Consider the following 24910-nt stretch of genomic DNA (forward strand, 5'->3'; position numbering starts at 1 on the left):
CATGTGTGAGGCGGGTCTCAGGAAGCAGGACGCCGGAGTCAGGAGTCTCTGCAACCCCGCAGCCCTCTTGAGCTCTGTAGCTCACCAACCGCCTGAGAGGGCGCCCAGAGGTGAAAGCCCCAAAGAACACTGAGCTCTGGTCTCTCAGGCTTCCACCCTCCATCAGTAGCTGAGGAGGCATGTGGGAGCGCAGAGTAGGGAGCAAGAAAACACCTGTGCTCCTGATTTCTAAGGTGATATACAAGGTAGGGGCAAAAAACGATCAAAACAAAATGACCCAAGTGAACTAAGGGTATGAGGGTGAGGGGATCAGTATCTGCCCTGCATTAGGCTGCAGGCAGCTCACACCGCGCAGCCGTGGTCGGTGTTGGGCCAGTGCAGTTTGCGCGTGTGTAGCCATCTGCATGCCCCTTTCTGTCCCACCTTTGCCCCGTTCAGCCCTGCCTGAATACCGCTACTGAATACGTGTCAGAATACCGTTCCTGTGACTGTAACTGTGACAACTACTGACCGAATAATCTTAAGGAACCTAAGCAAAGGAGAGAGACGCAAGGTGATTTCAAGGCACAAGTGCAGCAAGCTCCCCTAATATTTCACAAAATGCTATTGATATTGATATTATGATACTGTAATACTGCAATTCTAGTGCAAATCTGGTGCATAGAGCATCCTTTTTGCTGAATCAGCAGTATGTTTCAGTGGCAAAACAACTGCCAACGACCTGCCACCCCCAACCTGCTACCAGTTAAAAAGGCGCCCCAGCTGTGTGCTCATGTCCCTCCATACCTGCAGGAGGTCAGGAGGTGAAGCTGCGCAGAGAAGGTTACCTTTGCCCCTTCAGTCCTGCTGATGGAGGAGCCGTCACCTTAGAACTGTAAAAATCCCTGTCTTGTGGTCATCAGCGCAATCTTCGAGGGAATGGTGAAACTGAAACAGCCAGCGCATAGACAGGCCCAGGTGGGTGAAAAACAGAGCAAAGTGCTGCTCCAACCCCATCTTCCAGATCCTACCATTTTCGCCGGCTCCAGAGTTGGGACCTCTAACTAGCACGAAGGCCGTGTCCCTTTTCCACCTTTGGTGCTCCCTTTCACAAGGACTTCAATTAAGCGATATTTCTTCAAGGCATCAGAAACGGCTTCAAAGGATCAAGAAGTTGTCTCAGATATGGCACCTAAAGGTATATTTTTGAATTTCTCGGGGAGCTCTGTTAGTAGTTTGGCCAGTTCACCCCAGCTTCTTAAAAAAATGTTAAAAATGAAGCAAAGAAGTAGCTGGTGCAGGGCTCATTACTAAGCAAAGAACACAATTGTTCCCCAGCTTAAGACTGTGCGACACAGTCATTGATTCTCCTCCATGTCCTGCTCCCCCTTACCTGATCCCGGTGATTTTCCTAAAGTTGGGCATGAGCAAAGCAAGAGCCAACTTTCACTGCCAGCCCTGGCCCTACTCTCAACATAGGTAATGTTGATCACTTGCCAGCTCTTATGAGCGTAACCACAAATTTATTTCCAAACTCAAATGTGAGCATGGCGTCTACAACAATACAAGTCTACCAACCCCTGGATTGGTCCCTGGAGTTGATGAGCACTACGGCTTTGCCACCCCAAACAAATGATCTGTCCCCAAATCAAAAGGCAGTCAGCCTGCCCCTCAGAAGGTGGAGTTCTTTACTGACTTGGAGCTGGGAATCCGTTGGGTCGCTTCCTCTCTAACATTGAGGTTCAAATAGATGAAACTTTGGGGCAAACACCTTTAATGCCTCAAGCCAAGTGGAAAAGGCCACTGAGCCAATTTTGACAACCCAGACCCCACCAGGTATGCAAGAGAGGGAAGCAATTAGAGCTATGCAGAACACTATAGCCAGGACCCTCTTGTGGCAGTCAGGCAAAATGGAGCTGCAACTTAATATGATTCAATCACTGGCAACCCATCTTATTGAAGTCGGTTCCAAGCTTAGCCTCCTGGAATCAGAGTTAAAACTTCTTGCAAATGTTAAACCCTGTCCTTGTTCCCCAATTATCAACAAGCTGAATACATTACGAGAGATAATGGAGGACCTGGTTGGGGAACTCAAGTCTCCCACAATCAACAAAGCTGCCCAGGTTAAGGTACTGATAGCTACTATGCCATGGAGGCTTCCCAGAAGACAAATGGTGGTCCCCTAAAGCGGCCATCTCCCTGGTAGTTTTCAGGAATGTCCTGTTTTGCAGGACCAGGACTGTTTTTTCTCTTCTTTCTTCAACAGCCCACTGGATGTATAGGGCAAGTCTCAGGACAGGACTGCCCGAGTGATTAACGAGGTGGCCACTGTGAGAGGATCACTAGTGGCAAAAGTAGTGGGACTTCATTCTGAGCCATCCTCTTTCTCCTGCCTGTCTAGAAGGGTGAAGAAAAGGTTAAAAAAAAACAATAAAAAAGCAGCGTTTGCTTAAAAGAACCTCTTCATCTGCCAAGCTAGCCACAGATAAGAAAATACAAGCATCCATGAATCCTGGTAATTCCTATCCATTTTTTACCCCTCCAACTGAGGTGATATGCCAGCTCCTGCTATCAACTAATATATCAGGTATAGTCCCGTCGGGTGCCCTTGTAGTATCTGAACCCAATGAGCTAATCCAGATTATTGGGGCATCAGTGATAGCCGACGTCTCAGCGCAAAAGGCAACTGAAGACTCAGAACTGCAGAAGTGTGGAACGTTAGACCAAGACCTATGAACCCTCACCAAAAGAGGTAAACTTACAGGAGTGGATGGGTTGCTGGCCACACATAGTGAAAAAGCGGGACATGGCACTCAATCTGAATGGGAGACCCTACATCCGACAGGCCCCAATCTTAGGGGCCAATCAAAAGATCCACTTGTTTGCAGACCTATAATTGACCAAGTACCTGGAAGGAAGTCTCCTTCAACTTGCTGGACTATACTTGCCTCTTCAGTACAAGGTATAGAGGGGCCCTCTAGGTGCACAGAAAATTCTGGGCTCCATTTGGTGTCAACTTGCCCGAAAATATTATTTGGTGAGCGACATAGGAGTGAGACCTATACCTTACCTGGTAACAGCTCCCCAGCTCAGCTTTCAACCTCCTGCTCTTGTCCCTTTGCAGCACAGACAGAGGATGAACATGATTCAATTTTCCCCAAGCGTGACAATGAGGAGAGCTCTCCCTTAACACTTCTCTTCATACCTCAATACTCTCCCAAGAGCTCAATGGACACTCTCAACAGAGGGAACTTGTTGAGGTTGTTTACTCATATTTATGGCTTTAAGAACATAACCAACAACTACCAGGATTGGGTCAAATTTGATCCGCCTCTGCTAAAGTCAATCCGGGAAGTGACCAAGACAATCTGGAAAAGTGTGGGCCAACGGAATGCTGTTTGGGTAGAAAGATGAAGAATGAAGGATAGGGCATTGATCTATATATGCCTACCCATTAAATATCCATATATTCTCCTAAAACCTCCTTAAACCCAAAATCAAGGTTATAAACTGAAAGGTGCAATTTTGGGAAATCACAGTGGGCCATTTTCCATTAACCGAAAGCACAACCAGAGGGAGGTTTCCTTTATCTCAGCAAGAAATGTGCAGGGCAGGTAGCCGTAGACTGAGACCAACATGCAGGTCCCTCGAGGAAATGTCTCCTACATTCACGAACACCTTGACAATAATCTCCTGAAATGTTGCGGCGCTGGGTCCCAAGCTCATCCAAGAGGACTGGGGGGAATTCATAGACTCTGCTGATGTAGTTATGTTCCACGAATCCTGGGATATTTCCCCCATATACAGGCAGAGGTTTTAAAACTTTCCACGCCCCAGCCTGCAAGCTTAAACCAGGTAGACCCTCTGGTGGACTGTTACTATAGATCAAGGTTTTCCTAGGTTTCAATGCTACCCACTTACCTATGAATTGTCCTGCCTTGCTTGGCATCGCAATATCTGCCCCTGACAAAATTACAATTCTTCTCTTTAACGTATACTGTAGAAGCATTTCTAAATCAGCTGATTCCCCCATCCTTTACCTTTTTATTGATTACATCTCCTCTTTACCAAGGAAAAAAACAGTTGTGACTATGGCTGGGGATTTCAATGCATGCTTTGAACCATTAGCACTCTATTATGACGTGGCTGGAGAGGAAGACCAATACTGGAGTATTCCCCAAATCTGAAGCCCATTGTTGCTATTGCTTCCACGGGCTGCCTTGCAAGTGTTGGATCTCTGTTTGAGTTACCACTTGAGGGCTTGCAATGGCAGAACTAAATCTCATCAGGGGCTATGCCCCACAGTTAAAGGAATAGTTAACTAAGTCATATTAATTATTTTTTACTAGATGTTCAATTCTGGGGGAACCTTATTGATAAGGAAGTCCTGCATAGATATGAGAGCAACCAATTCCCCCTTCACCTCTCCCTCTGCGGACGCAGCGGGGGGGGATAGGCCTCTCCAATTACCTTGTGAAGTCTCCTGGGTTAGTAACAACCAGAGGAGAATTATGTGGGAGAGCATTATGGTTAATTAGTCTAAGTATGCCCTATTATATAAAAAACTAGTTCCCATTTTGTCCTACATGTCTAACCCAGCGGCAGCCCCGGACTCATTTATGGGAGCTCACCTTAGATGGTTTGAAAACCTAAAAATTAGTTGGCACAACATTACCTCATAGCTGGGTGAATCACTTTGAGGCTTTATAAGGTTGCAGCGTTTCAACCGCTGCAACCTCTGAAAGCATTGGTTTCCCATAATCCCCTGTATCTTTTAAGATCTCCTTCAATTCAGAAACTCCTAATTAAGGTTGGTCATTTACATTGGCTGAAATGGCTGCGGCCATTAGATCCGAAAAAGCAGGAAATGCGCCTGGGTTAAACCAAATACTGGTGGACCTCTTTAAGTACTAATCAGTACTCTGTGTACCATACCTTACATGTTTATTTAATGCCGTTCTAGCAGGAGGTGCGATTCCAATGTTTTGGAAGTAGCTGAGCTTATGCCTGTTGACAAGAAAGGCCCAAAGTCTGCCCCAGCCAATTATTGTCCAACCAGCCTCATTGATTCAAGTCAATCTTCTGTAAGATTTTATTAGATCAACTTCTCACCTGGGTGTCTGAGATTATAATCTTAACACAGTTCAGTTTCAGGCTGTTCTTGGCCCAAAAATTAGCACAGTTGACCAAGTCTTTAGGTTTCAACTCATAAGGTGGAAAGAAATTATAATAAAAAAGGGGTAGCCTCTACATCGCTTATGTTGATATTGAAGTGGCTTTTGCCATGGTTGATAAGTTATGGTGTACCCTAGCTGATTTAGGTCATCCCCGCCCTCTCCTTGATCTATTTATTAGGCTCCCACACTAAGAAAGCCAGCTGAATCCAGAAGCACTTGCTGACGCCTCGAGAAAATTTGGAGAAACACCAAATCCACAGAAGCCCAAAGCAACTTCAGAGCTGCCAACACCGCACACCACCAACTCATCAGAAGCACCAAAAAGAAAGCAATACAAGACAGAATCTCCTCACACGCACACAACATCAAGGAACTCTTCTGCACCATTAAGGAGTTTGCCCAACCCAACAGCGAAACAACAGACATCCCATCCTCACAGGACCTCTGCGACTGACTCAACACTTACTTCCACCACATAATCAAGGCCATATATGACAGCTTCAACAAAAACAACCTACGTGCAGAACCCCCTCCATCGGAACCCGACACCAACAAACCAATGATTACCATCTGGACCCCCCTCACCACCGAAGATACACTGAAGGCAATGAAGTCCATACACTCCGGGGCCCCCATGGAGCCATGCCCCATCACATCTTCAACAGAGGCACTGACATCATTGCCCCCAAGCTCTGCCTCACCATCAACAGCTCCCTAGCTGACGCCTTCTTCCCTGATGACTGGAAGCACGCCAAGATCAACCCCCTCCTCAAAAAACCCTCAGCAGACCCCACTGACCACAAGAATTTCAGGACCATCTCCCTGCTCCCATTTTCAGCGAAAGTAATTGAGAAAGCAATCTTGACGCTTCCCAATCTGGATTCAGAAAAAACCATAGCACCAAAACGGCCCTCCTGGCCACAACAGATGGCATCCTCTCCCTGCTGGATAAGGGAGAAATGGTGGCACTCAACCTGCTAGACCTCCCAGCGGTCTTCGACACATTCTCTCACAACACCTTGATACGCAGTCTTCACGTAGCTGGCATCAGAGACAAAGGCCCTTGACTGGATCCAACTCTTCCTCTCAGTCAGAACTCAATGAGTGAGACTCGCTACCTTCCTCTCAGACCCAACACCTACCACCTCCGGAGTTCCCCAGGGGTCCTTCTTCAGCCCCAATTTGTTCAACGTCTACATGGCCCCGCTGGCCGACATCGTCAGAAGCCACAGAGTCAACATTGTCTCCTACGCTGACGACACCCAACTCATCCTCTCCCTATCCAACGAACCCAACACAGCAAGACACAATTTCCACGAAGGCAAGGGAACAGTCACCAACTGGATGAAAAACAGATGTCTTCAACTCAACGCGAACAAGACATAAGTACTCATCATGGGCCCTCAACCTAACGCGTGGAAGGACTCCTCGTGGCCACCCACCCTGGGAAGCCCACCCACCCCCACGAACCATGCCAGTAACCTCGGAATCATCCTTGCTCCAAACTCAACATGGACCGCCAAAACAACTCAGTCACATCCACCTGCTTCCACACCCTCCGCCTCCTACACAAGACCTTCAAATGGACGCCCCTTGAACACAGAAAGACCGTCACACACACCCTCATTACCAGCAGACTGGAGTACGGAAACACGCTCTACGCCAGGATCAACAATAACCTCACCCGTAAACTACAGAAAATCCAGATTGCCACCGCCAGACTGGTCCTAGGCCTGCCTCAAAACTGCCACATCTCTCAACACCTGCGCACACTACACTGGCTTCCCATAGAGAAAAGAATCACCTTCAAGATCCTCACCTATGCACACAAAGCCCTCCACAACACCGGTCCAGCCTACCTGAAAAGGCGACTCAACTTCAACGTACCCCACAGGACCCTACGCTTAGCCCAGCTCTCTCTCGCCGAAGTACCCCACATCAAGAAAACTAGAAGGGGGATGCTCTTTCTCCCACCTCGCAGCCACAGAGTGGAACGCCCTTCCACTCTACCTCAGACAAACTAACCCCCTCCTCAACTTCATGAAGGAACTGAATACATGGCTTTTCGAAGAACCACCTCACTGATGGATGTTACATTCCCCCCCCTCCGCAGTGCCTTGAGGCCCTTTGTGAGTGAGTAGTTGCGCTTAATAAACACCTGATTGATAGATTGATTGCTTCATCAGGATAGTTTTGCAGTAGTCATTTGGAGCACAAATGGGGAAAACATTGACCCTTGCAAGATTGCCAAAGGCGTACGGCAAGGATGTGTTCTTGCCCCAACATTGCTCCTGTTGTTTATAAATGGCTGCATAGACTATCTGTTTGAGCTGTGACAATGACTCTCCGGTCTTAGTGGGAACTAAAATACTGGCCATACTATTTGCAGAGGATACTTTACTAGTGTTGAAAACCCCCAAGGGCCTAGAAACCTTAGTGAGTAATGTTAACAGATTCTTTCAGGATCATGGACTGGCAATTAACGAAAGTAAGACAAAGTTTATGGCCACAAATCCCCATAGAGATTTCAGAGGACCAATAAAGTTAGAAGCGGAAGTGTTGGTGAAGGTGCTTGATTTTGATTATCTTGGCATTCGCCTTTCTAGCACAAACACATGGGAAGCCAAGGTTACCAAAAACACGCTTATACTGAAGCATAGTGCTTCAGCCATCCTAAAATTCACAAATAGAACCCTATTCCACCCAAATTCTCCCCTTTTCGAGTTTTGGAGGTTTAAAGCAGTTGCTGCCGCAGTATATGGAGCAAAAGTCTAGCGGCACATCAACCTAAAATCTCTGGAGATGGCTAAGAATAAATTCCTCAGAGTAGCCCTTAAACCTCCCCAAAGTACGTCATTGATCTTCAAACATGACTTAGGTTTCTGGTCCATCTCCCCCTTTCACATTTGAAACTCATCTTGTACTGGTTACGGATTTGCTCAATGCCTGAGCTGGCTGAATACAGAATGGGCTTAAGAGAAGTTTTGGATAAATTCCTGACAAGAACCCGACTACCCTGGCTGGACTATGGTAAACAGTCTTTAAATTCTATGAATTTACATGAGTACTGGGGGTCCAATGAAACCATTCCATCTTCTGCAAATATTAAACTGAAGACCACCTACTGGGAGTTCCAGGAGGTCAAATTGCTCAATCAGGTAAGCCTCGACAGACTTTTTTATATGGTTCAAGCCTTCCTCTTATTTTGAAAAATCTATGAATGACATTGAGCCCCCATTTACAAAAAGTCTTTATATAAGGTTCAGAGGAGGCACCCCTTGCTACCCTGACTGTTAATTGGAACGGTCAGCATGGAGGTGGTAAAATGTGTTCTATTTGCAAGAGTGCTGAAGAAACTGACGCTCACATTTTTTTTTGTCCAAGGTACCACAAGCAGCATAGACGTTGGATTGTCCCTCTGTGCTGCCAGTTAGGCATGGCCCGTAGAGGGTAGCGATATGATCATGCAAAGTGGACATGTCTCTGGCCATTGTCTTCTCTGTTGCTAAATATCTAGAAAGCATTTGGCCTACCAGGCAGAAAATTGGCCTCCCCTCTATTATTTCGCTCTCCGCGTAGTGCTAATTTCCTCCCCTAGGTGTGAACTGTACTGAAACTGGAGCACTTGCACTTTGTTAAGCCAGACTGTCCAGCTCGTTAGGATAGGGTTGTACCTATACCCTGTGTTTTATCCTAATACTCTTTTTAGGTTTTCATGTTTCAGTTTTATATGCCATTTGTAGTTTGCTTGCACACAGCAATGTCCCATGTATGAGTATCTGCTGTTAAAGTCATTATTGTGAACTGACGTTTTGTAAATAGGCACTTCTATTACAGTTTGACACACCTAAATTGGATTTTTAGGCTTGGCGGTCCATATTTGATTTTCGCCTTTGGTAAAGTGCTTGCCTATCTGTCTGTGCTTTTAGGCCAGGAAGGGATATTTTTTAAGAAATTTAGATGTATGGTATTTGTACAATTTATATCTGATATTGTACTGTGTATCTTCCTTAAATTAACTTTGTAATACTTTCATGGCCATTGGCCGAAATAAAGTAAATACAGAAGGAAAGATAGTAGTGTTAGACTGATAACTCTGATCTTTACAAAACACTCACATTACTGGCAGCTGAAAGTAAGTGATTTACAATTAGCACACTTATAAACACGTATGTTCGAAATGAATTATGAGGGTCATCCCTGATTTTTGCAAAATATGTGGCCCAATTCCTTTTTGCCATAGTCCTTACAGTCTCTCTACTGAGTTTTTTCAACTGTTTCATAAATGAAAAATAAAGCTGCCTTTCCTTGGCCCTAAGGCAATTTCCATACAGGATTACAGGGCAATAATGTGTCAGGGTCCACCTGAATGAATAAATTAATGAATTAGAGCTTTTATAAATGGCACGAACTACCTGAGTGAGTCATCTATATGGACTAGAATGTCCTTAAAGGAGGTAAAAGTCACTCGTTCTCTGACCTGAAAAGGGAGGGTTTCCGCATTGAGAGACCTCTAATGGAGAAGGTGCTACTGCCTCTGAATATGCATTTGTATTTGGGATCTAATATTAATTGACTCAAGGTTTTAATTTAGAACGTTATACTGTTAGTGGATGAAATGCTCCAAAAGCCTTATAGCCCTCCTGCCTCAGGCTATACCGGTTGTTAAGGGCCCTCTACTTCATTATAGGCCCTCACCTGTGGCTCAGGCCTATAACTCTGGTTCAGGGTCTTTAACAACAGGTATAGCCCTCAGCAGTGGGCTATAAAGCTATATTATGGCACTTAAGAGCCTTACGACCCTGCTGATGTTAATGTTTGTTCATCAAACAAGCTATTATAAATCTGATGCCATCCTTGCTGAGAGCCAGGGAAATGCATAACTGGCCAAGGCGACATAGGGATCATTTTAATATTTGGGAGTCGGACCGTCCCCTTTCTGGGAGTAGATTATTCCATCATTGTGGTGGAAGTCCCAACTGAAAAATTTTGAAATGTCCATGGGGCTGGCAGACATTTCAAGTATTGATAGGAACTGCAATCAGGGCAGTTATTGACAATGTATCATAACTTTCCTGGGAGGCTCTGTCAAATATGACAGAGCCATCCGGCAAGTGACAATATTTTTTCATAAAATAAAATAATAAAAAAATAAGGATTTTCTTTTTCAAAATAAAAAAACTGTGCCCCCTTGCCATGGGAGTTACAGTGCCCCTTACCCCCAGTTTTTCCTTGGCAGTTACTGGCATTTGAAAAAGGTCTAAATGTTGGCCCATATAAATTTAAGTGGGTGGACATAAACCCAAATCTCTAATGGTCTTTATTCTGTTGGCCCATCAGGGAAGTTTGACCACGATGAAGACGGAGTAGTCTCTGCCGTCGTCAGACTATGGTCTGCCTGTATTTAAATTGGGCACATGGACCATATTCTTGGTAGGGAGCGACCTTTGACGCTGTTGCAATGGAATTCCCTCTCCTTCAAGATCTAAATGGACCCAAAGTCCAATGACTGCATTAACAGATCTGATGACTCCCTATCACAAGGGGTTTGTGTTCCGGTTTCCGCAAGATATGTTTCTATCTTTTTGTGATAAATGAGAGGGAGCTTTTGTCTTGGCTTTTGTATTAGGTTTATCAAGTGCCTTTCTGGGTGTCAGATTGCTTGAATTAATGTCAGTCACTGGTTATTAGTCTGGGCCACAATTCAGTCTATACTCTTTTGTTGCCCACTATGCCACTTCAGATAGCAACAAGCCATATACAATTAAGTCTTTGTCCTTCACCAATAAGGACAGTCCGGTCCAGCTCAACAAAAAGTACGATGGGCTGAGTTGTGGCTCGAGTAATTACCACTGTCTGAAGTTAATTCAAGCAATCTACCTATCACTTTTTGTTTTTTCTGTATTTTAAACCATGGTTTTCCAAGGTAAGGCTGTGGTTAAATCCTGCAAATGTGAGCGAATAGTTGCTTCTATGATGTACATTTTATAATAATTACTGATACAAAATGAAAGGTAATTGTTTATTTTCCTTTTATTATGCAAAAGGAAAATAGATGACAAATGTATTATTGTGACCTTTGTTTGCTCTGTTCACTTTTCTTTGTAGAAAGCTTTAGTGCAGTTTATTTTGTCATTTCAATGATGTACCTTTGCTTCTCGGATTTTTGGCCATGCATATCTACTGTTCAGTAGTTAAGCCCTTCCTGCGCCAACTCTTCGGATCTGGCTACATATGAATGTGGTCGCTCTTCTTTTATTAAATAAATGTACTTATCTTCTTTTCGTGATTAATGAATTACTATAGTTTCTCTGTTTGGTCGGCAGTTTCACTTAGAAGTAAACGAGGCACTTGAACCTAGTGCTTGAACAACAGTCTGGGCTGGTTGACGGTAGTTGAGCCGGTTTGGAGACAGTATAAAGCAGACAGCAGTGATCTTACCTCATTCATACATGATAGGCTACATCTTTTTCTTATAGTGTTCATGCTATACTGATGTTATGTGAAAATATGTTTTGGATTGTCAACTATTTCTTTTAGGAAATCACTGGTGAAGTTGGCATTTGGTTTTATGGCAGCTTATCAGAACTTTGAGATAGAATACAACGGTTTTTGTCTCCTGACACTCATCTTTCCATGGGGGACCACCTCGCAGAATATCTTCTGCTTCCAGGTCTCACATTTGGGAATGTCTTATGGAAATATTGGCGCTGAGGCATCAGCTTTACTAAGTTGCTGTTCACCCTGACGTTTCTTTCCATGGAATAAATGGTATGATGTGAGCTCTGTGCTGAGTCACAGCACAGTGCTAGCTACCAAGGACTGGCATGCTTCCCGGCTTGATCACAGTCAAGTGTGTGGCCTTGTGTATTTACACAGTCATACATGACTACGTGAAAGTCTGGTTGGAGAATCACAGAATGTAACATCAAAATGATGTTCGTAAACTAGAAAAATTAGTTTAATATGGAAAAAATAACAAAGCATCAGAATAAATCACATACCAAGCATCAAATAATGGGTCAAGAGGGAAAAATGGAACTAAGAAACAAACGGCAAACATATTACCATAACAAAAGATGACAGGAATGCAAATGTAAATCGGATTAAAGAAAAAAATGGAACCCAAGAAAAAGGAATGAATAAAAAGGAAATAGGTCATGAGAGTCTTTATTCTTTTCCATGACAAGAACCGACACGAGGACAAGGGAAATATGGAATAGGGGAATAAATGAGGCGCATATGGGGTGACGGAGGCAAGAGGTCCGGGGGTAGGGGGGGAGGTGGGGGGGGGGGCGGGGGAGGTGGGAAAGAAAAAGGCAAACTTTAAAAAAACAAGATTTAAGAAAAAATGCGTAGGCAGAAGTGGAAATATACAGAGAGTGAGAGCGTAATTTGGGGGTGAAGGTTGTGGACACCTCCCGCATAAGAGAGCAATTATCACCAGAATAGGCTCGTTAGTTTGGATTCATGAAACTAGCCATTTACCGAGATTGCGTATGCTTGCGTGCACAGTAAACTCCAGATGTGGCATGAATGGTTTGAAAGCAAGAAATTCCAAGGCACAAGTTAGCATTCAGCAACTGGAATTTTACATTTGCATATGGGCTGAAACGATTTCTTCTTTAAGCATTGACTGACTGAAACTTCAAAAACTCAGTTGCTATTTTTTCTCGCTCTGTATACCAGGAATATAAGAATGAAATAAGGATCGGACAGGCATTTTTTGGACCAGGCTTTTGACCTGTGGCTGCAGTCCTTCAGGGCGGGCTTTAGGACTTAGGTTTTAAGGGGTCCTGGTGCCTCTGTCACTTTCCGAATGTTCCCAATGTGTGTGTGTTTGTGTGTATGAGAGAGAGAGATTGCTTGAGGAGATTAAGGGAGCGAAGGCTGATTTGAGCATTCTTTAAAGGCTGCTTTGTTTGGTTCCCTGGTCGGCCCTGCTGACCGCTAGGATTTCAACTGTAAATTCTATTTTTTTAATAAATGTTCCTTACTATTTACTGCATTGAACTGCAAAAAACTGTACTTTCATTCACAAGGTATTATGTGTGTCACTTGTTTTAACCTCCTTGCACAGCCTTAAGCAGCACAAGCATAAAACACAATGAGGGGGCTACCCACAAAAGCTGTTGCAATTCACAAACCTTTGGTATTAGATCTCCACCTTTGCCTCTCCTATGGTCTCTGTTCGAACTTCCACCCCTGTAGCGGAAAGCTCCACAAATAGTTGAAAATGTACTGGTAGTAACTTTTCGGGCGCAACTTCAGTCATCCAATGTGACTCATACATCTAAATCTAGGTGGCGATCTCCGCACCAAAATGGTGAATTACAGCCACAAAGAGAACTACGCCTCGGTGTGGGTGTAGAGTCCTATATGCAGAGGTCTCTGCATGTGAAAATACCTGTGCGAATAGGACCCAATGTGCCATATGAAAAGAAAGTAGGAAAAGCACATACTTTTGCTACTTCTTGCTATTCAGCAACATTCCTTGTAATATGTCTCAAAAGTTGTGCCAGTTTCCATGCTTACTCTTGGGAAGGACAGGTGACTTTTCTTCGTGATCCTATTATTGATGTGTGGAGTTCTCCATTCTAGTGACACCTGCATATGTGAAATAGGATCCTCTATGCAAGCGCACAACTTTTTTCCCTGCTGGCAAAATATTTTATCCCCTGGATAAACTCATTCCAGTAATTTCCTCAAGCCTCATCAAATTGAAGAGGAGGACTATATTCTCCCCCAAACCTAGAGCAAGTGTTAATCAGCCTTGTCCTGGAGTATATGTTTAACCGTTTTCAGAGGGGAAAAGGAATAGAGATGAGTTTAGTAATAACCACAAAAACACGTTTGTGGGCTTGTCAAATGGCGAAGGAAAACCATAACTTGGAATGCTATCTTCTCACCCTTTGAGTGAGATTCATGGCTGCAGAGACATCCACACTCCTAGCAGATACCTCCTTTCCCTTAAATGGATTTACATCTGCTGGGAATACTTTTGTGAATCTTTGACAGTTGTAAAAATGGTAAATTTGATCATAAATATTGGTTTACAAAAAATGTACCTTTGTGAACAGAGCCCATATAAATAAATAGGCTAATGGTTAGATGCCCCAGTTCTGTTTCATTTACCCCTTTCATGCGTTTTGTACTGATTTCATTGTATATGTTGAGATCGAAGTTCAACTGTTTGTTTACTTGTGCATCAAGCAATATTTTTGTTCTGTGCGCAACAGAGATGTGCTGAGTGTACCATCATGTCAAGTCATTAAAACATTGTAATTTAAAGTTGAAAGTCAAATGAAAAATAAACATTTTATGACGCGTCATCATAAGGTAAATCCGGTGCTGTGTTTCTAAAAGAACACAGCATGATTGAGAATTATTTTTGCTACCGGCTGAAAAAGTCAATGGGTCTGATGACAAAACATTTGTGTCTGTCGCTATTGATTTGTCTTTGGTGGTAAATAAGTCAAACACCTTTGAAATAAATAAGGTGCTAACACAATTGAACCACCATAATATGAAAGCAGATAGTTGGAGATTGTAATTTTTAAGAAGAATATTTTGGCATATTTGTTGCATTGCATTTGTTGGTGATGAATTGTTGGTTCGTCTTTTGTGATATTTTGTGTTGTACTGCTATATTGCATTATTATTGTGTTGTACTGTAGGTTGTGTGTTGATTTATTATATTTGTTTTGTTATGTAGTATCCTGTAATTGTATTTTGTGTTGTTACATGGGTTCCTCTTTATGCCTGTGTCTTTCGGAAGTTGCTACCTGGATGGACTCCAGTTGTTTAACGCTAAATGCAGGAAAACCTAAGGTGCTCGTCTTAAGCAAGCAGCCCAACATCTGGTCCACTGCGTGGCGGCCTAACAATTTTGGTCCACTACCTCTCCCCAAGCCTAAGGTAAAAAAAGCTGGGCATCTTGTTTGATGATAAACTATCTTTTGACAACTAAATTACCGCATTAGCGGTTAAATTGTGAAAATCCCTTATGAAAATTAATTGCCTTTTGCCGGAGTCTGCTCAAAAACTGTTGTCCAAGCTCTCATCATATACAGCTAAAGTACTGAAGTGTTCTTTATCTAGGTGTGTCCCAATCACGTCTGAGCAGAGGTCAACTTGTGCAAAATGCTGCAACAAATATACTGCTTAATCTTCCCAATCTTGCTTCCAATGGGGGCTGCATTTAGAAAACTGCACTGACTCCTGATGAGGCAGAGAATCGTGTTTAAAACTCTCTGCTACTGCCACATGGCCTTTCATTTCAATGGTCCACATTACCTTCAGTCATTGGTTAAACCTTATGTTCCGTCCAGAATCTAAGATCGGCTTAAACTAAGCTTGCCACTATCCCTAGATTCAAAAGATCCCAAATTGGTGGCAGCTGCGTCAACTATCTGGACCAAAAAGTTGGAACTGTCTTTCTCTCACAGTTCGTCAGGCTCCATCTAAAACTTTTATTAGGAAAAAGTTAAAAATCTGATTTTTTTGGGTCTGGGTGAAAATCGGTGCAGTTCCCTTTACGTTCTTTTCCCACGAGAATCAGGCTCCTAGCACTAGGACACTTCATGTGAAGCACCCGTGCGGTCTACAAATGTTTTTGTAGTTGTTATTTCGCTTTGTGTTAGGTTATTGTGTACTGTTGTGCTCTGTAATTTCTTTAGATATGTCAACAAATGCTGCTACATTTTCAGACAAAAGTTGCATATTCCAATACAGATCTAGTAACAGTCATTGACCACTGATTGAAGTACGTAATATGTATTCTTCATATAAGTATGTGTGTGTGTGTGTATATGTGTGTGTATATATATATATATATATATACATATATTTATTTATTTATTTTTATTTATTTATTTGTCAGTGTGTTTGGTTAATTAAACCCATTACACAAAAAGTCATAAAATACAATGGTAAAATCAGTTTTGAATTGAGAATATTCAGCTGAGTTGTGGAGTATGATGAAGTTGCCTGCTGGCTAGTTGTGCACGCTTGTCTTGCTTGTTCAGTCTCTTGGAGATGGCGCCCTAGTTTGTCCAAGATTTTAGCCTGTCTGCAGCTGAGATGCACGTCGTCCCCTTTGAAGCCGTCCAGAATCGCCGGTCTGCACCTATACAGCCCCCTTTGAAGCCAGACTGGTCGTAAGAGCCTATTACAATTCGTTGTGGTGCTTTTGCACAGGCATATCTGATGGATCGGTGTTTCCGGAGCCAGCCCAAAAAGTCAACAGGTGCCCGTCATGTTACCTTGCATCCACCTAAGGAGGTGGGCGTATGTTGGAAGGCAGCCAATTCAGTATTTGATAAAGGCTGCTTTGGTCCATGGATTAACTGCTGCTCCGAGATAAAGTTATGGGGTTTAAGTGCCATATGATAACAAAACGAGCCAGGCATGACTTTGTTTCGATAAAGCCTCTTTATCCTGGAGATGCAAGGGAGACTTGACACTTGCTTTCGTCGCACGTTTGACGAGCTGGTGTGAGCTGAGTTGGGTTAGTTGGTCTACCAGGCCCAGTGTTGTCAGAGAGGACTCAAGGTAGAGGCGAAAGGTGGAATTGGGGTCTGTAGTCATTTCCACCCAAATAGGAGAGCTTAAAGAGATATAAAAATAATGCGTATATGTGCATTTCTCTATCACCAACCGAGCAAAAGACAGCTAAGAACGGCAATTGGTCAAAGTCTAGCATAAAGTCAAAGTCAACGGGTGATCGGTTAATACTTTGTGGTGTAGTTTTCTTTAAAAATGTGGGTCTTCCACTTTTTCTTAAATTCAAGGTGCGTTGTGGTGGTTCTAATGGATGCTGGGATGCTGCTCTGGACCCTGGGTGCATAGATGGAAAGGCCTGCAGCCTTGCTTTAACTTTTTTTACACTTCTCATTCTGCAGTCTGATGGTCTACTGGCTGGGGATGTGCTGAGAACCATCAAAGATGTAGAGCTTATCTGTAATATAAGTGGGGTGCTTATCGAGTTTTTTAAGCAATGCAGCTGGTTTCAAAGATGTTGCAGGTTGGCAAGGGGAGCCAATGTAGTTCTATCAGGATGGTGGTGATGTGGTCATATTTGTTCAGAAACTGTATGAGTTGTGCTGCAGATTGTGAGATGACTTTAATGGGTGCCAATACAGAGTTTGGAAAGCCATGGAGCAGGTCATTAACATCATACAGATGCAAGAGTACGAGGAACAGCAGTTCAGAAGTCATTTTCTTAAAGAAATGTTTTCACTTTCTATAGGAGAGAAAGCTGGTTTTAGGTCATCTTTGATTTTTTGGCAATGTGTTACTTGAGGGAGAGGTCGGTGTCTGTGGTTAACTAACGCAACTTGGCATTCAGAGAAAATTCAGTTTTGAAGCCATCAAGGTTTGAGCTGTTTCTTGTTCTTCCTGGCAAATAACACAAATTCTGTCTTGGATGGGTTGAGCGTCAGGTAAGTGTTGGACATCAAGATCTTTATAATGTGCAGGCACTGTTTGAGTTGTTAGATGTCTGAAACAGGCGACTTTCAAGTAGAGTTGTGTATCATTGGTATATGGTGAATCGTGTTGCTGTAATCTGTTATTCGTACCCTTATCCAACAATAAACCCTAAAAATAATCTTACTACCAATACACTTATCTTGACCTAAACCCCAAAAATACCCATGGCATCCTATACCTATACCTGTACTCACCCCTAAACCCCCAGAATACCCTTACCACCTTATGTCCCTTACTTTGCTCTAAACCCTAAAATGCCCTTACTACCCTAAACCCTAAAACTACCCTTTCCACCCAATACCCTTACCCACACCTACACCCTAAAAAAACCCTTAGAGCCCAACACTCTTACCCACCCCTAAACTCTAAAAATACCCTTTTCACCCAAACCCTAAAACTATCCTTTCCACCCAATATCGTGACCCACCCATAAACCTAAAAACATCCTTTCAATCTAATACTCTCACCCATCCCTAAACCCTAAAAACTCCCTTACAGCCCAATACCCTTATCCACCCCAAAACCCTAAAAATACTCTTACTACCAATAAACGTACCTTGACCTAAACCCAAAAAATACCCATAGCACCCTATAACCATACCCACACCTAAACCTTAAAATACCCTTATCACCCTATGCCCTTTACCTTGCCCTAAACCCTATAATACCATTGCCACCCGACCCCTTACCCTCCATAGAAATACTCTTTCCACCAATACCATTACCCACACCTACACCCTAAAACACCCTTACAGCCCAGTACGCTTACCCACCCCTAAACCCTAAAAATACCCCTTCCAGCCAAACCCTAAAAATATCCTTTCCACCCAGTACCCTTACCCACCCATAAAACCTAAAATTACCCTTTCAACCAACTACTCTCACCAATTCCTAAGCGCTAAAAACACCCTTACAACTTTATACTCCTACCCTCCCATAAACTCTTAAATGTATATATATATATATATATACATATATATATATGTATATATACACTATCTACATATATATATATGTATATATATATATATATATTGCAACAATGTTTCAACTTCTACTTCTTCATCAAAGAAACACAATGAGCCACTCGAGCCAGCGCTTATGCAGAAAAATGCCTTTATTTCAGCAAACGATGACATGTTTTGACACATAATCAGGAGAGCTATTGCTAACAACCTTATATTGGCGTGGTTACATAATGGGAAATGACTACATGAAAATCACAAATCAGAAAATACTTTAAACAAAAAGTATTTATTTTCTTTAACCTATGATTACAATTATTTACATATTATGAAATGTTAGTTTCTTTACAGTAGTTTGTCCCATTAGAGTTAGCCCGTCATGCCACTTCATTATTTTACTATGTTAATTTTATTTAACTTTCCAACTCTGGTAAGTGAGAAACTCGGAAATAATGTTATCAGGCTCTAAGTAGCCAAATGTAAACTTGCGCACCTGCTTTCCAATGTATCAAAGTTCTAGGCACATTCTTAATGGTAGAAAGAATCTCATCAAGTTTCTTGGCTATAGTAGCCTAAACATCATAAACATTAACATACATAACAAATATTATAATCAAACTGCAGTGGTTTAAATAGCCTATATTATTATCAACTCTAGAAGACACTCCTTAATATAATTTCCGTAATGAACACATTCACTCCTCACCAAAATTTCAACATTGCATCACTGTATTCAACCCTTCATTCAAATCATATTTAAGACATCCATTTCTGCGCTGAAAAAAATGTCATATAAACAATAGCGAACAGTAGTCATGCTGATGGATTAATCCTTATTATACAGTTAAGAAAACCCTAACATCTCCTGTGCCAATGAAACATAACCCCTTGATTATATTGATTTTTATGGCAAGGCCCAAGAAGCCTAACTTTTAATCTATCGCTACAGGTGTACATGAAGCTCTTCATCCATGTTCATCCCTAGTGGTACTATACAGTCTTTTTATAAAATACATTTTGATGCCAATTTCCTTAGGCATGCCACCCTATCACCTCCCCTAGGATTTCTGGGCACTGTGTCAATCACAAGAAATATCACTTTTTTTCAGACTCCTTATGACTGGGATTGAAATGTTTGCCAGTGCTATAACTTTGGTCATTATTTGTTATGGCCCGTCAATGTCCCAGAATTTATTTTTTTGCTGGAAAAATGGTTGAGCTAATGTACCATTTCCAATACAGACACATAATACCATAGACAACAAACTGTCTTGCAAGTGATCAATTTTGCTATGTGCCGCTTCTTTTGTGTGCAAGCTAGTGTGAGTGTGTGTATTTTTGCTGTATTTATAAGATTTGCATTGGCCACATCATTTGAACCCATGTCCTTGTTTTAACCAATTATCTTGTTTGGGCATTAAGTGACTGTGGACTAATAGGTCTTTTAGCTATGGATTTCTTTGAAAAGAGAGCGCCAGATATGTGCCCATCTTTCCTTTCAAGACAGAATCACAAGTAAGATTGTCTCATCGTTGCCTCAGAATCTGTTTTAATTGATTTGATTTCATAGTATATTTTACAGTAAAATTAATGGGTTCACCCTTGTTTCATATGTTTTTTGTGGGTCTAAAAAGTGTCTCCTCCCTGCTGATTTCATCTGCCCGAGTACTGGCTACTTCCAGAGCTTTATTTGGGTGCCCTCTCATGTTCAGCATCTTAACCATTGCTTTCTTGGTCTTTTGACAATCATTCTCTGCACTGCAACTCCACTTGGCATAGAGGAATTTGCTGAATGGAATATTCCACTCCAAATTCGGCAGATGGCTACTCTAGGCATGTAGGATTGAATTTCCTGCTGTCGCTTTTCTGAACAATTCTTTCAATAAAGGGCTGTTTCTCACAGAAAATTTCCGATCCAAGAACTCAACACTACTTCTACTGTGGGTCATAAGAAATCGTGAATTTAAGTTATTCTGATTGACTTGGAAAACTGTTTTAAATCATCCTCGGAGCTGTTCAAAATACACAAAATATTGTCGATGTAATTTAACCAAATGATAAAAAAAAAATCAGTTTATTATTCCATACTTGCCCATAGAGCACATGCTCCTCCCAGTAGGCCATCACTAAATTGGCATCGCTAGGGGTGAAACAGGTGCCCATTGATGTTCCTTGTAGTTGATTAAAGAAGTAATTTTTTAACATGAACACATTTTTAAACATGAAACATAAATCTGACAGACAGATATTAATCATCTGGAGCAACATGTGAGTATGTTCTAATAAATTGATGCCATGGGCTTGAAGGAAATATGTGCATGCTTCAAGCCTGTCACTGTGTATTTTACATGTATAAAGACTTTCTACATCGAAATTGGCAATAACAAATGTATCTTCTCAATGTAGATTTAGAATTTTAGTTATGAAATCTTTAGTATCGTTTACATAGGAGTTTAGATCACGTACAAAGGGGAAAAGGAAGAGGTCGACATATATAGATGTTTTTTACAACAGACTATACTTTGACAATACTATAGGTTGCCTGGGGGGTTAACCTCATATAAATATATATATATATATATAGTGTTGTGGGTACATTAGCACAACCAAGTGCTCCATTACAGTAAGATGCTGTTGCTTGCAACATTCAGATTTATTTGGGTATATTCATTATATCCTTGAATATCAAGTTTGCAATAACCAATGCTTGTTAAATGTCTCATTTATTATAACCACAGTGTGTTGATTATGCACATTGTATTCCACCTGCTCCAACTGTAACTGCCAAAACAATGTGATCAGTACTGAACATGCGCCACAATCAGGAGGATAATTGCTAATTTCCTTGACAAGCAACCAACTGCCTTTCGACCTGCACCAACTGTAACTACCAAAAAATGTGCTCTTCACAATGTGATCTGTATTGAACATGTGCCATAATCAGTAGGATAATTGCTCATTTCCTTAACAAGCAATCAACTGCCAAAAGGCACACATGCACATTTGATTATTTAAGGATGTTTGTGAGTCTGAGGCCTTGTTTGGCTTTGTACCTATTGCTCTGCTCACCTGTTTCCAGGCAAGTTAATTTCTTTGTTCTCCAGTCTGCCTCCAGTCAAGTTCCAGTGTTCCTCATTCTCTGACCAGCTTCCAGCCGAGTTCCAGTGTTTCTTGTCCTCCGGACAGCCTACAGTCGAGTTTCGGTGATCCTCACCCTCCAGCAGCTTCCTGCGGAGTCCCGGCTCTCCTCTTCAGTCTTCTGCCAGTTATCCTATATTTCCTGTAAAAGAGAGAAAATAAGAAGGTGAAAAACCCAGTTTGGGTTCTTCTAAAATTTTCAAGCAAGTAACTTCATTTCAAGGTAAAGAAAGATTAAACGCTTAAATGAAACAATACAGTGCACTGTCTTTTAAATAATTTATGCCAATAAGAACTAGTGTGATTTAGCGTTGGGTGGGAATCCAAGACACGGCTAAGCAGACATTAAGGAAATATATATTTCCTGTAACAAGCGCTTCCCTGAGAATTAGGAGATTGGAAATAGAGCAAGTTTATCAACTATTATTGGCAAAAGGTAACACCAAAATGCAAAGAAGCTCTTTAATCAAGTTGAATATTTTTGAGTTTAGACATAACTTCAGAGCATCTCAAAGTATTGTAAAAAGAGGAACAGACTTGTTCAGCCTCATAGAAACGTATGGACAATGTGTCAACAATGTATAATTTTGCAATAGTTTATGCAAGTTCTATGTATTAACAAAGTAAATTATTTTGCAGCCCAGAATCCTAAGAACCAAGAACCCAGTATTTTGAGAAATCAGAAGTCCTGATGCCCAACACAACATGCAGTCCAGGTTCCAGCAGTCCGATTCTGCAGTCCACAAAGCAGAAGCTGGTATTTTCTCTTTTTCTCTTACCAAAACCCTCTTCCCCTTGAAGGCTTGCGAGAGGGCAATGTACTCTTCATCAAAGTCATGTTAGTCCTCTCCGGGAATGGGAAATTGTCATTGCCCCATCGGAATGTCTGGAATTCAGGTGAGTGGCTTGCACAGAACATATTGTTAGGACCTAGTTCCCATAGAAAAAGCAGTTTTTTACTTGTCTATATCTTTAGCACAGGTTGACTAATCTTCACAAACTTTAAAAAAAATAAAATAGAAGCGCACTTCAGCTACTGTCTGGAAAGTTTTGGGGTGATCTGTCAAGCGGGGGCCGAGAAAAAGGGGGTCAGAAAAGGTGCATTTCCAATGTTAATTCCCATAGATATTTTCAACAGGCCTACAGCCCAAAACACTGGCCGGAATTACACACAATTTGGCAGAAAGGTAGCTCTTGGTTCAAGAAGTGCCCTTTTTATTATTTGGTGTAAACCTGTTCAGTACTTTTTGAAATATGAAAGAAAAAAAATGTGTATATATAAAGACGCGAAGGCTGCAAAAACCTTCCCAATATCGTGCTGAGATCTGATTGGCTGCCAGCACTTCAACAAGGAATTGTTGGCATCCATGTTGGGACTCAGGTTCAGCCAATTCCCAGAAAAAAAGTTGAAAAAAAAACAGAAGGTGCCGGGGTAGGGTCGTCCTGACCCCTTAGCTTTGGTGGTGAGGTCCCAGAGAAACCCCCTAGAGCAAAAAAGTTTTTTAAGCATTTTCAGCGGAAGTCGCAGCGGATTCGCGGATTCGCCAATTTTTTTATTAAAAAACAAGCACAGACTTCTGTGGTTGTTTCTGTGAGGCCCCCGGGTGGGCCAGGTACATGGGGCATTGAAATTATCAATATGGGGTAGCCGCCTGGTCACCTCCCTGGGGCTTTTTTCAAAAACTGTGGAGGGGGGCCGCCCGGTACCCCACAGCCTCGGGGACTGCCACCTCCCTGGAGCTCTAATGAAAAACAGTGCGAGGCTGCCTGGCCGCCTACAGACCTGGGACTGCCACCTCCCTGGCGCCTTAATCAAATGTAATGTAGCCACCCTGACCCCCCTGCAGCACGAGGACCACCACCTCCTTGGGGCTCAATTACATTAGAGGGGGAGCTGCCTCATGGAGCCAATAATGTCCCTGGGGACCGCCACCCGCCCAGGTTTGGCTCTTGCTATGTCCGTGGGTGTCCACCCACAGGACATAGCTGTTTGCACTGCTTGGCAGGAGCTTTGGCAGCTCCCACCAAGTCAGATCAAACACTCTGCCTGCAGGAAGTTAGTGCTGTCAAACAGGAGGATTCCTCTGTTTCCCTGCCCTTAGAAAGGGAGGTAGGGAAACAAAGGAAACATTGCTCTCACAGAGACTCTGTGTGACTACAGTGCTAGCTTCCACAGTAGGTGGGAGGCCAACTGAGACTGTAGGGGCCTTCAGGCTTCCCCTGCGGTCCCGAACATTGTTGCTCGGTCCCCTGGGGGCACTTAGGTCACGTGGCTGCGCCCCGGGGGACAGGGTCCCCGGGGTTGAGATTGGACGGGGAGTGGGGTCATGTGCCCCTCCTCCAAAATAAATCAATAATTAGACCTGGCGTATGTGGTCCCCGGGGCTAAGACCGGCCTGGGGAGGGGGGCCACATGGTCCCCCTTCCCAAAAAAACAATTAAATATGTAGGCCAGGTCCAAGGGGATGGGGTCCCTGGGGCTGAGATCGGCCTGGGGAGGGGAGGTGTGTGGCCCCTCCCCCCCAAAAAAATGTAGGCAGTGATCTGGGGGATTGGGTCCCTGGGGCCCAGGTCAGCCCAGAGAGGGGGGCCACTGGACCCCTATCCCACCCCAAAAAATATATTGATGCCAGGCCCCAAGGATTGGGATCCCTGGGGCTGAAGAGGAAGGGGGCCGCGCTCCCCCCAAAAAATAATTTTAAAAGACTAGGGTCCAGGGGATGGGGTCCCTGGGGCTGAAATCAGCTGAGGGATGGGGCTGCGCAGACCTGCAGCCAACTCCTGCTACACATGGGCAAAGGCTGTGCGCAGCTTGTGATTGGGTGGTTAGGGAGTTGGCCACAGAATTTGGCCACAGGCCAGGCTCTGCGGCCAACCACACCATGCACGGGCAAAAGCCCTGCACAGTGAAAGGTTGGTTGGTTATAGGGGGCTGGCCTTAGGGCTTAGCCTGCAGCCAACTACGGTTGGACTAACGTATAGTAACGAAAATTTCTTTACAATAAAAAAAACATAGAAATTCACTGAATAAAACAGAGGTTATAGGGATGTTAGAGTTATGAATCACAATTTAAAAAAAACATAGAAATTCCCTTAAAAACCAAAGATTAGTGGGACGTTATAGTTAGGCTTACATTTTAAATGTACAAAACTATAAAA

This window comes from Pleurodeles waltl, chromosome 6 (assembly GCF_031143425.1).
Source record: "Pleurodeles waltl isolate 20211129_DDA chromosome 6, aPleWal1.hap1.20221129, whole genome shotgun sequence".
Taxonomy (NCBI): Eukaryota; Metazoa; Chordata; class Amphibia; order Caudata; family Salamandridae; genus Pleurodeles; species Pleurodeles waltl.